This window comes from Cydia splendana, chromosome 13 (genome assembly GCF_910591565.1).
Source record: "Cydia splendana chromosome 13, ilCydSple1.2, whole genome shotgun sequence".
In the NCBI taxonomy this organism is placed as follows: Eukaryota; Metazoa; Arthropoda; class Insecta; order Lepidoptera; family Tortricidae; genus Cydia; species Cydia splendana.
Genome location: NC_085972.1, coordinates 11,346,784 through 11,362,634, shown reverse-complemented (window position 1 = coordinate 11,362,634; position 15,851 = coordinate 11,346,784). Strand labels below are relative to the sequence as shown.

Genomic DNA, 15,851 nt, shown 5'->3' with positions numbered 1-15,851 from the left:
GCCATTTTTTTTGTTAGAATTCTACATTTTGTCAATGTTTACTAAACACATATATTATGATAATTAATGTATAATAAACATTTCTAGGTACGTCACCCGAAGAGCACAAATATCCAACCCTGTTACTAAAACTCCGTTGTCCGTCCGTCTATCGCCAACCGTAATTCTTATACAGCTGAAATTTTCATAGAGTGTGAAGTTTTACTTTTGATTGCGGATGTAACGACACGAAATTTATACATAATAAATGGGTGACAACATGTACAAGGAACGCCTGCTTAGCAGCGTCTTTCTTCATATTGCACAAAAGTACAAACCCTCCAATTTACATGATTCAATTTACACTTGGTAATTTTTAGGGTTCCGTACCCAAAGGGTAAAACGGAACCCTATTTTAGTAACTCCGCTGTCTGTCCGTCCGTCTGTCACCAGGCTGTATCTCACGAACCGTGATAGCTAGACAGTTGAAATTTTCACAGATGATGTATTTCTGTTGCCGCTATAACAACAAATACCTACTAAAAAGTACGGAACCCTCGGTGGGCGAGTCCGACTCGCACTTGTCCGGTTTTTAGGGTTCCGTACCCAAAGGGTAAAACGGGACCCTATTACTAAGACTTCGCTGTCCGTCCGTCCGTCCGTCCGTCCGTCCGTCCGTCCGTCCGTCCGTCCGTCCGTCTGTCACCAGGCTGTATCTCACGAACCGTGATAGCTAGACAGTTGAAATTTTCACAGATGATGTATTTCTGTTGCCGCTATAACAACAAATACTAAAAACAGAATAAAATAAAGATTTAAATGGGGCTCCCATACAACAAACGTGATTTTTGACCAAAGTTAAGCAACGTCGGGAGTGGTCAGTATTTGGATGGGTGACCGTTTTTTTTTTGCTTTTTTTTTGTTTTTTTTTTGCATTATGGTACGGAACCCTTCGTGCGCGAGTCCGACTCGCACTTGCCCGGTTTTTTTTTAATATGCGTTCCTAACAGATATTAGTTAATTTAATATTGTATGGTCACGGCCGCGCAATGACTTTGGAAAATATTATTAAAATCCATTTGTAAATTGTACAAACAGCAACACTCCTAACTGTACACCTCGGTGGACCTTATTACAAAAGGCATAAGGTACAGTTAACAGTGTGGTGTGGGCGATGGTAAAACCCACGAAAAACAAACCAGTAAAAACCTTACGCCGTTAACAGAAGGTCTGTTTTTGCTTGATTCACACTCCATGATCGTCGTTCTATTACACGGACATTAACATAAGAACGAACCACCATTCGGTACCACCAAAACTAAGAGCGGGTAGTTAATCAAACCTAATCTGCTTTCAATCTAACTTCACGTAGTAGATCATAATTATGTTGTGCACTGAGTTGTGGCCAGGGGTGTTGTTCCAAAAGTGAACCAGTGGCTCTGCCATTGAATGTAGTTGTAACTTAAATCGAGGTCACAGTTATACTGGGCATCCTGTATATGTGGACTCGTTTCCTCTTGGTAAACAATGGTAACACATCACCAGGAAGCTTGTTCATATCACAGCCGTCGCATGTAACTCGACCCTATTTAGATTAAAACTACTCGACAACAAATTTCACAGCTCACATGTTAATAATTCAAAGACGAAAGAGGACAGCATGTTACTAGCGATAAGGACTTTCAAGAGTGATTCTCAAAAAGTGGCATCGACAGGTTAAAGTTAAGGAAAGATTTTGTTTGTATTTTTTTTACTTTTAAGAATGAAAAATTTTTTGTACTACTTCAAGTACCCCAAATTTTCAAAAGGGAACGGAAAATGAAGAAGTTATAACGAGTTAAAGTTTTGAGGTGCAGGTTAATGTGCATTTAAAAATGCATATTAATAGAGTAAATATTGCACTAGTTGCACTCAAATTTTGGAATTACGATTATTTAAATATTTTAATGCAACAATATGGGCTGCGGCAATTGGATAGAATACGGACAATCAGACTGTCATCTAAATTTGATGCTAGCATATGAGTAATGTTGACTGATTAGGTAGATACAGTTACTTAAAGCCTAATCCCCTTATTCATAAATCTTTGCAGACCTGACTTAGTTAAATTATGTTTTATCCCTTTCTTACAAATACATAAGTCAAAATGACAGATAGAGATAAACGATTCATAGCTGATTCAGGCCAGTAACGCGCTTATGAATAACGCCATATGAGTCTGTGCGGAAAGAGTTATATAATGTATTGGTTACAGTCGATTTCATAAATATGGATACATTTTTTCACCTTATTGCAATAGGTTAAGGTGAAGAAATGTATACATATTTATGAACTTACTGTACCTTATAATACACGAATCTTCTCTTTCCGCACATAGTACTCTACCTATGAGCAAAGCACTGGCACAAGCGTGTACTTTTTGAGAGCCATTTATAAACGGCTGATCTCCATTGGTCAAATGATATGCCAAATTACAAAATCTCGGCTCAATTTCTATTTACATTTTCAATTCCATTTGAATTCCACTACACTAAGCACGGAGCATGTAGGTACTCCATTCAATACTACCTTTCGAACATCTTTTATAAATGCTGACCGCATCATATTTAGACCCCAAAGCTTCCCCCTTTGCGTTCTCCGCGGAATACAAGTCAGCCTCAGGACTCATTCAGACGTCGCCTTTGATCAAGTACCTAACAAATTTGCATATTAGTGGGCGCCACTGTAACCGAGCTTTCATCATGTTTGTAAGTCTATCTCTCTCCGTCTAATATTATATACTCCTTGCTTTTCATTTGCCATCTCTGTCGCATTAATCTCATTTTAAGTTTCCTTGCGCTTACGACGTTACAAGGCATTTTGGCCTTATAAATAACATTACTTACATGTTATTTCTGCTTCTAGCGAATTGCTCAGTTGACCCATCTCGTCTGATTTAGATAAATTCAAGCAACCCTTCTTGACTCCTGGGGAAACAAATCATAATTTTGTTTTAGGTTGGCAAAGAAAAAGTGAAAAACTTCCTAATAAGATAAATGGGTTTTGCTTTTCACGCAACAAGAAATTATAATAGAAATTTCAAAAGAAAGCAATCCAAATTAGTTTGAAATATAAATTTGTTCATTAATTAATTAAATAAGAAAGTTGAATACTTTTCAATTCAAATTACAAATATATTTTATGAACGAATATGAAAGGAACCAAAATAAAAACCATTGCTTAGCTCTGTACTCGTGAGTTTAAAGGTTATGTATACCGTATACCTATTTAAAAAATGTATTTGAAATTATAAAACGTAGTAACTCAGTAAGCATAATTCAAAACCAAAATTCAGAAAAAGGGAAAAAATATGCTTTTAGCCTTAGATTCATGGAACTCTTTAAAAATTACTGAGCATCAGGACTGAGGCAAATTGAATAAACATTTTTCCGAAACTGATTGCCTAGGGAATACCTATAAGGTATTCATAAAAATTGCACGGTACCTACGAGTAAAACGGTAGGTACTCAGCTGTCTAAGGTTTGACATCATAATTTTCGTGGATATATAGTATATACCCTAACTACTCACTTTTTAACGTCACAATAAGCTCGCAGTCATCGTACAAAAACATTTCAATCGCAGTCATTATTTTTGTATTGATTTCAGATCATTATATTATAGGTTTGAAAGTGTTTAAATTGTAACATATTTTTGTCTGTGCTATTATTATGTAGTGCTAAATTTTTATCACTGGAACTACGGAAGCTTAATGTGACTGTGTTACGTATGGGGTGCATTACATTTGTTATAATTACTTTTCATATATTATAGTTTGATATATCGTTATATTGAATAACGTAATAAGTGGCATACTACCGTAATACCTAATTAACGGTATACATAATGTTATTATTGGTATAATGGTCATAAGGTATATTTACACTTCGTCTAATATACATTGCTATATTTATTACATACTCTAAAGCATATTATTTGTTATAACAAGTGACATCCAGGGTTGGGCAGTATTTCAATTACATGTATTTGAAATACGTATTTGAAATACATTTTTGTATTTTGTATTTGTATTTCAAATACTACCTGGAAAAGTATTTTGTATTTGGTATTTCAAATACTGCACTCACATGTATTTTGTATTTTGTATTTCAAATACTTCAAGCATCAAAATACATTTCTACAAAATACATTTTATTAAATTCTATAATCCTAAAATGGAACGTTTATTTAAATATAATGTACGACTTGTACGAGGGCAAATACAATGCGCGAGCTATTCTGCGCGGAACTTTTCGTCAACAGCCAGGGTATAGAGTCATTGCAGTAGTTTCCGTCCATGCTCTAGTTTTAGACTACTTGACGGATTAGCAAATAATATATTTCATTTTTAATTTACTACTTGCGAAATATAATTTGATATCATCATCATCATCAGCCTACTCTCGTCCACTGCTGGACATAGGCCTCTCCTATTGCACGCCATTGAGCACGATTTGCGGCAACTCTGAACCAGCTCTTGCCAGCCGCCTTGCAAAGGTCATCGCTCCATCTTGTCTGAGGGCGTCCTACGCTACGTTTGCCGATGCGCGGTCTCCACTCGAGAACTCGTCTACCCCAACGGTTATCGGTTCTACGGCTAATATGACCGGCCCACTGCCACTTCAGCTTGCTAATCCGGTGGGCTATGTGACGACTTTAGTTCTCTGACGGATAACTTCATTTCGAATACAATCCCTCAGAGAGACTCCGAGCATAGCCCTTTCCATAGCTCGCTGAGCGACTTTGAATTTATGGACCAGTCCTGGTCTGGTCCATAATTTTGATATGTAGACAGATATATATATTGTTTCCACATTAAGGATTGAAATCAGTCCAAATTTGTGCAGCAATGTAGGTTTATATTCAAATTTCGTCAAGTGGACGAAAACTAGCGCAATGACCCTATAAGTTTTTAGGAAAGGATATTCGTTAAAAAAACTAAATGATTAAACAAAAAAATTGAAAGGTATTTTGTATTTTGTATTTGAAATACATTATTTTAAACACTGTAATTTGTATTTTGTATTTCAAATACCCGTCACCAAAGTAATTTGTATTTGGTATTTCAAATACTTTTAAAAATGTATTTTGTAATTTGTATTTGAAATACGTGGAAGCCAGTATTTTGCCCAACCCTGGACTGACATCACATAATTATTTATGTAGCATAATAGTTGCATGACATAAATGGGTTAGGTTAGGTTGGAACTGCGACTCCGCACAAACGAATAACTACCTAACAAAAGGAGGGTTAGGTTAGGTTAGAACTATGACCCTCTGTAGAATAAAATATTCTATCAAAAAAGTGGTTTAGGTTAGGTTTGAACTGCGGTCCCCGCAGAACAAAATCCGTGAAAAAATAGGTTAGGTTAGGTTAGAACTGCGACCTCCCTAGAATAAAATAGCTAGCAAAAGCAGTAGGTCTGCGTACTAGTTATAAAAAGTATGTAAAACTTTACGTTATCAGTAAATGAAATATGACAAAAAAATTTATACGATATATGTATTTATACTTGATAAAATTGTATGAAGTATTACGTTATACAAAAATATAATATAACAAATGTCATTATAAAACATGTCTATATATGTACTATTTGAAAATTAAATATATTACATTAGGCATTATATCAATGAAAGTTTAGATGAAATCACTATATAATAAAGGGAACGTATAATAAAAATTACATTATAACATACAATAATATATCAAATGGCGTTATAACAAATGTATGATAGTTTTTTTATAATTATATTAAACATTACACACCCTTAAGTATGACATGAACATTGTCATGGAGCACATGGAGCATGAGCTGAAATCTAAGAATCGCTTAATAAGCAATAAATAAGTACCTAATACGTATAACCAATAAGTAAGAGGCACTGATTTAAATTGGGCATTGTGGGAATCCTATACTGAAGTGAATGAACATCATGAGCGCTGTCCGAGTCTTACAAATTGCGGGCGTATCTGATTCTTACTTCAAAGGCTATGAACAAAGGTGATTTCAGAATAGCCCTGTTTGTTTTTTTTTCATAAAGGTCGGTGGGGTGGTTTTTGAATGTCCTTCAATTCGAGGTTATTGTAGTGAGAAATAAGAGTAATTCGTTTTTCATTCTGTCTTCGTTGGTGAAGCAGCTCAAAGGTTGAAGAGCCATCGATGGTGAAGTGGCTCAGGCTTCATTATTGGCTCTGTACTCGGAGGGGAGCACAAAATGAGGTCACTGTATTATGTAGGTACATTGGCTGTACTTGGAAACTCAGCGGCCCTATTAATTTAGGAACCTGCCTGCGTTATTTCTTTTACCCCCAATTATGAAGTTTTCTGCGCGTTACATAAAAATTGTGAGGAATAATGACTAGGTGTGTTATTTTTGACTTCAAGTATCCGATCAAGTGTCAGAATTGTTTACTATATCTATACGACGATTTCGATTAAAAATACAGCAATTAGCAAAAGTTAACATTGGATATTTCATACCTGCATTTAATTTTGGAAAAAAAAGTTCAAATTAGATAATACAGGACGGAACAATTACTCTGATTGACGAATTTCTATAAAAAATATTTACCAGCTGCAATTTACTTTTAACCCTTCAAATTATATGATTTCAGATTTTGAACCAGAATAATTGAAATAAAACGGGTGACATTTACTTTCTCGCCACGCAATATGCTGAGATTAAAGTAGCTTTTATGTTTCGTTTTATATGAGAAAGTTGATGTAAGAACACACCGAAATTGAATGGGACTTTTTTTATTACCTGGCACGAAGAATTTAAATTGATGGACGTAAACTAAGTGTGTAATAGGCTGGCTTGTAAATAAGCCTAATCATAAGGCAGAAATACGCCACTTAACTTATCATTGGTATACTTAATACTCTTTGCATACTGTTAGAAATCAATCATAAGAGTCTGTTCGGAAAGAGAAGAGTCGTGGAATGTATTGGGCCCCATACATTCCACGACTCTTCTCTTTCCGCACAGACTCTAGTAGATAATAGTAGGATTTTACTGTATCTGGCAAGAATGTTTTAATTTTAGGTAAAGAACCAAATCGAATTTCTTTTCTTAATTACTATACCCTCGATTGGCAAATACCGAAATATTTAATTTAAGCGTTTGATTTATGGCAATCCATTGACTTCCTTCGGCTTCAAGTTCAAAGACCAGCATAAAGATCAAAGCAGGGAGAAATTAAATTTTGTCTTAACGGTAGTCGACAATCGTGTGCTAGCTACACTGACACAATTATTTGAAGCCCAGTACAATACATCAGCGCTGCGTGACACGCGGCCGTAACGCCACCTACTTTATTTCAATTATTTCCTCGAATAAAGTCGAGAAGGCTAAACACTTTTACGTGCCGGAGAAGTTTGGGTTCCGCCATCGGGATTATGGGGGAAATTAGTTGTTAAGAGCTTTTATGCAATCGCATTATACTTATCTGTGTTCCGGTTTCCAGAATATTATGCATGTAAAACGTGTATAAATGTAATTTTGAATATTAGGTAACTAGGTACTACCGACGTTTCGACTTTTTATAAAAAAACTAAGTGCGGATAAACGTATTTTTAAATTCAATCTTATACGCGAATAAGCGCCTTTTGGTGTAATGTGTAAAAAACGTGGAAATTAAATGAAGCGTAAATCAATGTTTATATTCTATTTGGAGCTAGAGTGCTATCAGTTACATATTTAAATTTATACCAAATGGAATTATGATGACGTTGACCGTACTAGGGTAAAGGCAACGTTTCAATGGCAATTAAGCCGTTCGTTCATGGTAATGGAGCCGAATCATTACCCCTCTCTCTATGAAACTCGGTGAAATTTTAGAAGTCTTTTTGTAAGGCCTTCGGGTCTATTGTTAGGCCCTCGAGCTCTCACATGTACGCCCTTTGTCCCCGGGCCTGCTTCTGACGGCGCCCTGTTAAGATAAATGACGATGAACAATTATATTCAATCCTCCGAAATGAACTTACGACACACAGTTATTTAATAAGCTCTCCGTTATCGTAAGTAACGGTGTCAGATAAACAGTAACTACCTATAAACTGAGTGATTATTAAAATGTCAAATGTTACTTTAGGTAAATTAGGCCTTCAAAACGTTGCATGATTATCAAAGCTACTAAATAAAGTCATAATTGAAGGTTAACAAGGGATCAATATTTATTACACGAATGGAGGTATCAATTAGTTTTTTGGAGCGTGTTTTTTCATGAGCGTTTATGTAAGTACAATTGACTAGAGTGACCCTTTTAACTTTGAGCACTTTCTATCAGCTGTTGCAATCAATCGATAATTGCCAAGTCGCCGTTGAGAAACTCGGCCCAACTGTTTTCTCAGTTCCAGCAAAACCCATAAATTATTGTTAACCCAATTGGAAAATGTTCATCTGAAAAACACGTTGCGGAACGAAACCAAAATTCAGTCAACACACGTTTTCTAACGGGTCAACGTTAGTTTCTCTCGTCGGTTAATCCTATTTAAAATCAATGGAGCGATAGAGGCCTCCATGCATATTCGTCCACATAATCGTAATCTAAATGAGCGATTACCGTCTCGTGCGAGCGTGGGCGCGTTCCAAATTTAAAAGACTTACCTAGCACGCCCGACCAAATTAAAAAGGCGTTATCTGGCTTCACCGTAATTATAATGCGGTCGGTCAGGTGACGGCCATTTTGCCAGAGATTAGCGCTAACCAACCGCAGTTTGTTGATCATTATCATCTAATATTTCATTTGTAGGTAAGTTTATGTTTCATGAATTTATTCTTTGTGGTCTGGACCTATCTTGCAATGAATATATATCTTAAATATAATGACTTATAAAAACCTACCTACTCATAATACGCAGACATGCATATACAATTACATAATATAAATAATTTACTGTTGTTTCATTATATGCTCGGAACTCTTGGTTCTGACTAAATTATTAAAACTACCTAAACATAATAATGTGCTTTCTGTATCACGGGTTGCAATTAGCAAATTAATTAGACTTTAAAATGTAAATGGATTATACCAGTGAGAGACAGAATTAATAGAATTTTCCCACACTTTACGTATGAGAAAAACTTGTAGCCGACTCGCGTTTTTTTAAGGGTAGCTTATAATTAGTCAATAATTAGATATACTTTTAAAAGAAAACTTTTCGTAACTTACAAGAGGGTATTAATCTTAAAAATGTCGCTAGATAATTTTCAGTAGGTATTAAAATGTTAATTTTAATTGCTTTATAGAAGTTAAGAACATGCAAAGTTAATTCATAATGAAATACTGACTTTATAATATTGTGAAATTCGCAAAACAGTTAGCCGAACGCGGCCTGATAGGCAAATCGATTCAATAAATCTACATCGTATGTTTTTGAGCAATTAGATTCTAGTTTTTCTGTTTATGGTTGTATCGAGCCGTCGTCTAGTAAATTCATTATGTAATTTAAAATGCTAATGGACTGTCGTCTGGGAGGCAGGGAGCGGATGAATAATGAAACATCCGATACAAATCTAGTATTCCGCAGTGATTGAAGACTTATTTATAAACAAGGTGAATTAAGTTCTACATTCCTGTTTGCATAGGAATGAATCCTTGAGAGAAACTTGAAATTGCAAAAGTGTAAAACAAATTTATTGAAGTCGCAATAACACTGGTGCAACTCTATTCCGTTGGGTTACGGATATTGTTATAAATTCATCGTGCTCGATCTCATTCAGTTGCAAGTATGGCTTTATTTAAAAACAAGCTACTGATAAAAATAATCGAACTTATAATGATTTAAACGATAAAACTAAAAAAAGGATACAAATTAAATTACAACTGAAGCTTACAAATAAAAAATAAAACTATACCTAAATTAAAAAAAAGATAAACCGCTCCTTGCTGTTCCCGGTGCAAAGGTGCCCATGATGCTCGCATTTCCACGCTTGATTACCACGGACTTATACTTAAAGGTTTTTATTTTATATATTGATAGTAAAGTATTATATTTCACAGTGTTCCTGAAACACTCAGTTTGGACAAAATACTAACCATTATAAGAAACTTAATTCAAAATATAATTACAACTTGCTGTGGTCACTTTTGCTAAATATGAAAAAAAAAACAATATTTCACTAGTAGTACCTAGTTGAATTTTTTGGAAAAATACTTTAAATGTACATATATGCGTACAGAAAAAGTTAAAAACAATATTCTATATTTTACATAAACAAAACATACTTGACTTCAATTACAGTTGTATGTATGTAGTTAGTTGTAAGTGTTATTCCAAGTCCATAGCCTGAGGCGTCGGGCCCTCAGCCCTTTACTCCAACCCGTCGCCAATAAACCAAGTGCCATCTATGTAACATCAAAAACATTTCACAACGTCTCACCGACGTCCAATCAATGTCATCTATTAAACACACATTCAAGCCTCAGCAGGTATTTATTGATCGGTCGTTCGCTGGACTGTCTTGGCAGTCAAAAAGCAGTATGTAAGTATGAGGTTACTACCATTTAACACAGTTAAGGGAGTATTTGTGAGCCTTAATGCAACGAGTTAGGTCTACCAATGGTCATTCTAGCATATTGCTGTTAGTATTAGGATATGACATTTTGGAATTGAGTTCGACCGCTTGAATTGAATTGTCGCTTAGAGGTGTTTGTTTATTAAGAATTATGTGGCATTTATTGTCAGTCAATAATCCCGCATGTGGGTGCTCGCTTATCGAATAATTGGCTGACCGACGTTGGTCAAGCGCTGTGACGCTGACTCATAGGGCTGTGCGATGTCCGGTAGATTTTTTACTTAATTAAAGGTTTTATTCGTGTATTCGTTATTACTGAACTTTCAAAGAAAACACCTATAGTCTTAACTACCTAATTTCAAAAGCAGATTGACATAATTGACAAAATAATTAGAATTAGGGTACAGCTAGCGTCAATTCACCATACATTTGAGTCGTTCGAGACCTCGGTGGACATTATATTTGGTCAAATAAATATTCTGTTTATTATTAAATATTACTAATTTATAATGAAACTTACATAAGTAATATTTCCAATCGCAAATATTAGTAAAATGATTAAATATGATTTCCACTATTTTCAAAGCGTTGAATACAGTCGAGTCAAAAATACATAGGGAAGCGATTATGGCAAAACAAAACACATATTTATATAAGGCTGTATCCAAATATGTCATTTTTAGGGTTCCGTACCCAAAGGGTAAAAACGGGACCCTATTACTAAGACTCCGCTGTCCGTCCGTCTGTCACCAGGCTGTAACTCATGAACCGATAGCTAGACAGTTGAAATTTTCACAGATTTCTGTTGCCGCTTTAATGACAAATACTAAAAACAAAATAAATATTTAAGTGAGGTCCCATACAACAAACGTGATTTTTTGCCGTTTTTTTGCGTAATGGTACGGAACCCTTCGTGCGCGAGTCCGGTTTTTTACTTGAATATATTTTACGCACTTGTTGTAGGTATTTGTTACAGGCGTCAGGTTAATGGTTCTCAATATTATTATCGTTTAAGTAGGGCCACGCCACAGGCACGGCAATCTACGCACTAAATTTATTTGACGTTAACACTTTGTCATCGTTGCCTCGTTATTTTTATTTGCTTTTTATTGGTATTGTATTGTACTCAAATAGGTTTTCCGCCCGCGGGGACTATTGACGTCATTATCATTCACAAATAACTATGTTTGCGTTTTATTATGCCGAATGTTCTGTTTAAACATAGGTATACAACGGCTTTTTGACGTGATAACGTCTTATAAATTGATAAACACCGGTAGCATGCACGAAAAAGTGTCACGTTGTAGACAGATCTCCATGGTAACGTTGTGGACGGATCTCCGTGGTAACGCTACGTAATGTAATGGTAATGTTTTCTTATGACGTTATCACGCAAAATTATCGTCCGTGAACCGACTTTACAGACAACCATATTTTTTACAAGCTTTTATTTAGTTTCACCTGACCGTTGTCTGTCTGTCTGTAATCAAATCTTGCAAGTTAAATTAGATCCACTTCCTGGTTTCCGATTGAGCTGAAATTTTGCATGCATGTATAAATCGGGTGACAATGCAATATTATGGTACCATCGAGCTGATCTGATGATGGAGACAGGAGGTGGCCATAGGAACTCATGATGAAACAACGCAACCTAATTGTGTTAGGGGGTTTTAGCATTGTCTCGATGAGTAATCGTTGTTTGTCGTAAGAAAAGTACAGTCAGCGATAAAAGCTTGTACCAAAAAAGAAATTTTTGACAAAAACTTATTTATCAATATTACAATACGTTTTATTTTCTACAGCTATTAAATCAATTTCTTTCCTTTTCAGAATCGAGAGCGGCCCAGCTTAAACATGTCATAAGGTATGTTAATCTCTTTCCGAGCATTTAAGAGAAAAAATAAAATATGAAAATGTTCCGTACGAAGGATTTATAAAGGAGCTTAAGGTTGTAACGCTGTGACAGCTATTGGCATAACTAAGCCCTTTCACTGAGTCAATAAATCGGCTTTTTTGTACAAAATTTAGATGTCAATATGTTTAATTAACTAGTCTATTATGCCACGAGTGTAAATAGTGAACTTGATATTACACCAGAAGCTAAATGTGATTTTATCATAATAAGAAATCATAACTCGGCGACAATATGGATAAATCGGCTTTTTTTGTACAGAGTTTAGATGTCATAATGTCAAAACTATTAAGGCTGGCGTCCACTAGACTTGCCGAGGCGAATCGCAATAATTCGCCTCCTATAATTTTACACAGGAATCCGCGCGCCGCGGCTCTTCGCCAATGGACGCAGTTGCATAGAAAATATAGGAGGCGAATTATTGCGATTCGCCTCGGCGAGTCTAGTGGACGCCAGCCTTTAGTCTATTAATCCACGAATGCAAATAGTTGACTGGAAATGACACCAGAAGCTAAATGTGATTTTATCATAATAAGAAATCATAACTCGGCGACAATATGGCTATTTCCACGAAAAATAGCTAAAAGTAACCAGCACGCGGCAAACAAGTCATTGAAAGTTGAGTTACATAATGAACGATTTCGTGACAATAAAGGCAAAATAAATTATAATCTCTAAAATTTAAATAAAAAGCGAATGTCTCTTACAAATTGCATATAAGTATTCAAGTTCTTAGTTAGTAAATATTACTTTAATATAACGTAATGTCTCTCAATTAACTGTATACATATCAATGGCGAATGCTTAATCATTTAATCAATGTCGAATAAGTGGCCAGGCGTGAACGATACTCCCTACTAAGCAGTGTAGCGGTCTCATTTCAGTATCCACCTAATGCCGGCTGGTTTAATACGCACAGTGCAACCGTATTTACCGAGAGCAAACCCGCTCGCCAGTCTCCCGTGCTAATCAATAAGGACACATGAGCGGCTGAAACTCAGACGCGCTTACGCTGTTTCAAATTGATATGGCAGTCCGCCCTGGGCGTATGTCAACCGCTCCGTTCCAGGTCCCATATTCTTAATGCTTACAGAGCGGAAACTAGTCATACCGTCTAGCGTACCAGTGTAAATGTAAACTTCAATTCCGTAACAGACCTACGTGAACGGAGAACGCACTAATTCTGGTTAGTCCATGTGTCTGACTTTTCCGTACTTGCTAAGCAATTACAATAAGACTTCAGATTATGGCGTAATCCCCTTTCTCTGGGCTAAGCCGCTTTCATAGCTTTGTGCCGAGGATGTAACGCTGATGCCCGTCAAGTGTGCTCTAAATCTGTTTTAGTCTGACGCATATAAATAGGGTTTGCGAATTTAAAATTGGATTCGGACCTAATGCAAAGTCTGAATAGATAGTCTGTGATTCATTTTAAACATAGTAATAGTTGAGTAAACATGATACCCAGATTAAAATATAATAAGTACCTACTAAATCATGATTTTTTTACATCCTATGCATCTATTGACAATAACTAGAGGTAACGTATATGTGGTGGATGACTTGACCAACTTGATCCTAGACTTTTCGTCGGGAAGTTTACACAAATCTGTATTTTGTTGACAAACATCAGTTATCACGACCATTAATTGTAACTTGCATCAAAACATTCAAAACGCCGGAAATAAAGGTAAAAAAATGAATTCTCGATAGACCCGATAAATTATGATTTAATTATAATAATTATGGTACCGCATAGTGTGTGAGAAATTACACCGACGATCATTTGGGTCAAAAAAAGATGAGAAAATTAAATGAGGTTCTTTAAAAAAATTCAATAATTTAAAAATACAGGGAGCATTTTAATAAAAGTACTGCTGGCAATGAGTGTTCTTCTTTACTATACTTCTATTATATATACGAGAACTTAAGGTATTACTGGAGGTAGACAGTAGGAAGATTAGGAGGTCCCATTAGAAAGCAATAATAATATATCCCTGTCTCCTCCTCTCAATACTTTCAAGTTAGTCTATAAAATCGGTTCAAAAGAACATGGTAGCCTGGCAATGTGTAATAGAGAAGCTAATGTGGCTTTAATGTGGCCGGGGCGGCGCGTGTCGAGACATCGCCCGGTGAGATTACCGAATAATCCGCCTTTCGTACAGTCAGCAGCAGAAGTTGCTAAGCGGGCGAGCTGTTCAAAATCACCTTGACACGCTCTTATTCTCTTAATAATAAAGTCGCGTCAAGATCATTTTGATCACCTCGCCCGCGTAGTAACTTCTGCTACTGACTGTAAGGTTGGAGCAGCCACTATTTATATTTAGCAATTTGCTAATGCACTTGAATTGATAAAAATATTCTGCTGTGTCACAAGAGTCATAACATTAACGTGAAAATTGTTACGCAAGCTCCTTTAGAAAAGGCTAAAAAAATTGTTCGCTTTTTTAATATAAAAATAATATTACAACACAATACAATGACAGTTACTAGGATGATACCAACCTTTGAAAGTCCATGTTCATTTCATTTTCATCTTAATTGGCTAGTTGTTTTGATAACGAGCACGGAGATTATAAAATAAAATTATATACATATAATGTTATTGGGTTCAAGGACTAGGTTTGATGGTACTCCAAAAATAAATTCAATTAGAATGACCTGAGTTATTCACTATTAATTTACATTCGTAGGACTACGCCGTAGGCCCTAGAGTATTTTAAAACGCAGGGATATTCGAGAGAAATTTAATTAGTCAAGCTACACAAGATGTTTATCCTATATCGAATTCTTATAAATATTTTTAGCATCAAATATTTATAAAGTTAAAGGCAACAGTCGCTCAGAATTTTACATGACATAAAATATTGGCCCAAATATATTTTTTTGCAGACCGTAAAGCGCGCAGAAGTGACTTTTCCTCTTGTTGTAAGCTGACGCCGCGATTTACCCAGTCAATGCGATTTATGATTTACTTCTTAAGTAACTCGTACTTTGCTAACTCGGGGCACATTGAAAACATAAACACTTTGGTTAATAAATATCGAAATAATTTTAAATTAAGAGTTGAAGGTTCCTTCGAAACTTTGCAAACATTCATTAAGTACTTTCTTGTTTTACCGTAACAAAACCAATAAGGGCAGAGGTTGGAGGTTTGTTAGTTAGATAAAAACATAAAATATCGAGTTTAGGGAATTTCACAACAGTAGGTAATTATTAGGTACTTATTCTTATCAGTATTGGAAATATATTTGACCCCTTCTCTTACGATCTGTGAAATAATGTTTTTTTTTAATAAATAAATGTACTCATTAAGTAACAAAATGAACAGCAGTACACTTAAGAGTTGTAAGGACATAATTAAATGTAATAGTAGTTAAGTTTGAGTTAACATCAATGA

At 35.5% G+C, this 15,851-nt stretch overlaps 1 protein-coding gene and 1 long non-coding RNA gene across 5 annotated transcripts in view; one reads left to right on the top strand and one right to left on the bottom strand.

Annotated features, from left to right (window-relative positions):
• LOC134796061 (uncharacterized) overlaps positions 1–15,851 on the bottom strand; it is a 540,671-nt gene that overhangs the window by 276,978 nt on the left and 247,842 nt on the right. The gene's annotated exons all lie outside the window — the stretch shown is intronic.
• Positions 1–15,851, top strand: part of LOC134796037 (uncharacterized) — a 113,239-nt gene that overhangs the window by 62,112 nt on the left and 35,276 nt on the right. For all 4 annotated transcript variants that reach the window (XR_010144892.1, XM_063767962.1, XM_063767960.1 and 1 more), the window contains exon 2: positions 12,373–12,406. The gene's annotated coding sequence lies outside the window, so the exon portion shown is untranslated. The remainder of the gene's footprint in view (positions 1–12,372; positions 12,407–15,851) is intronic.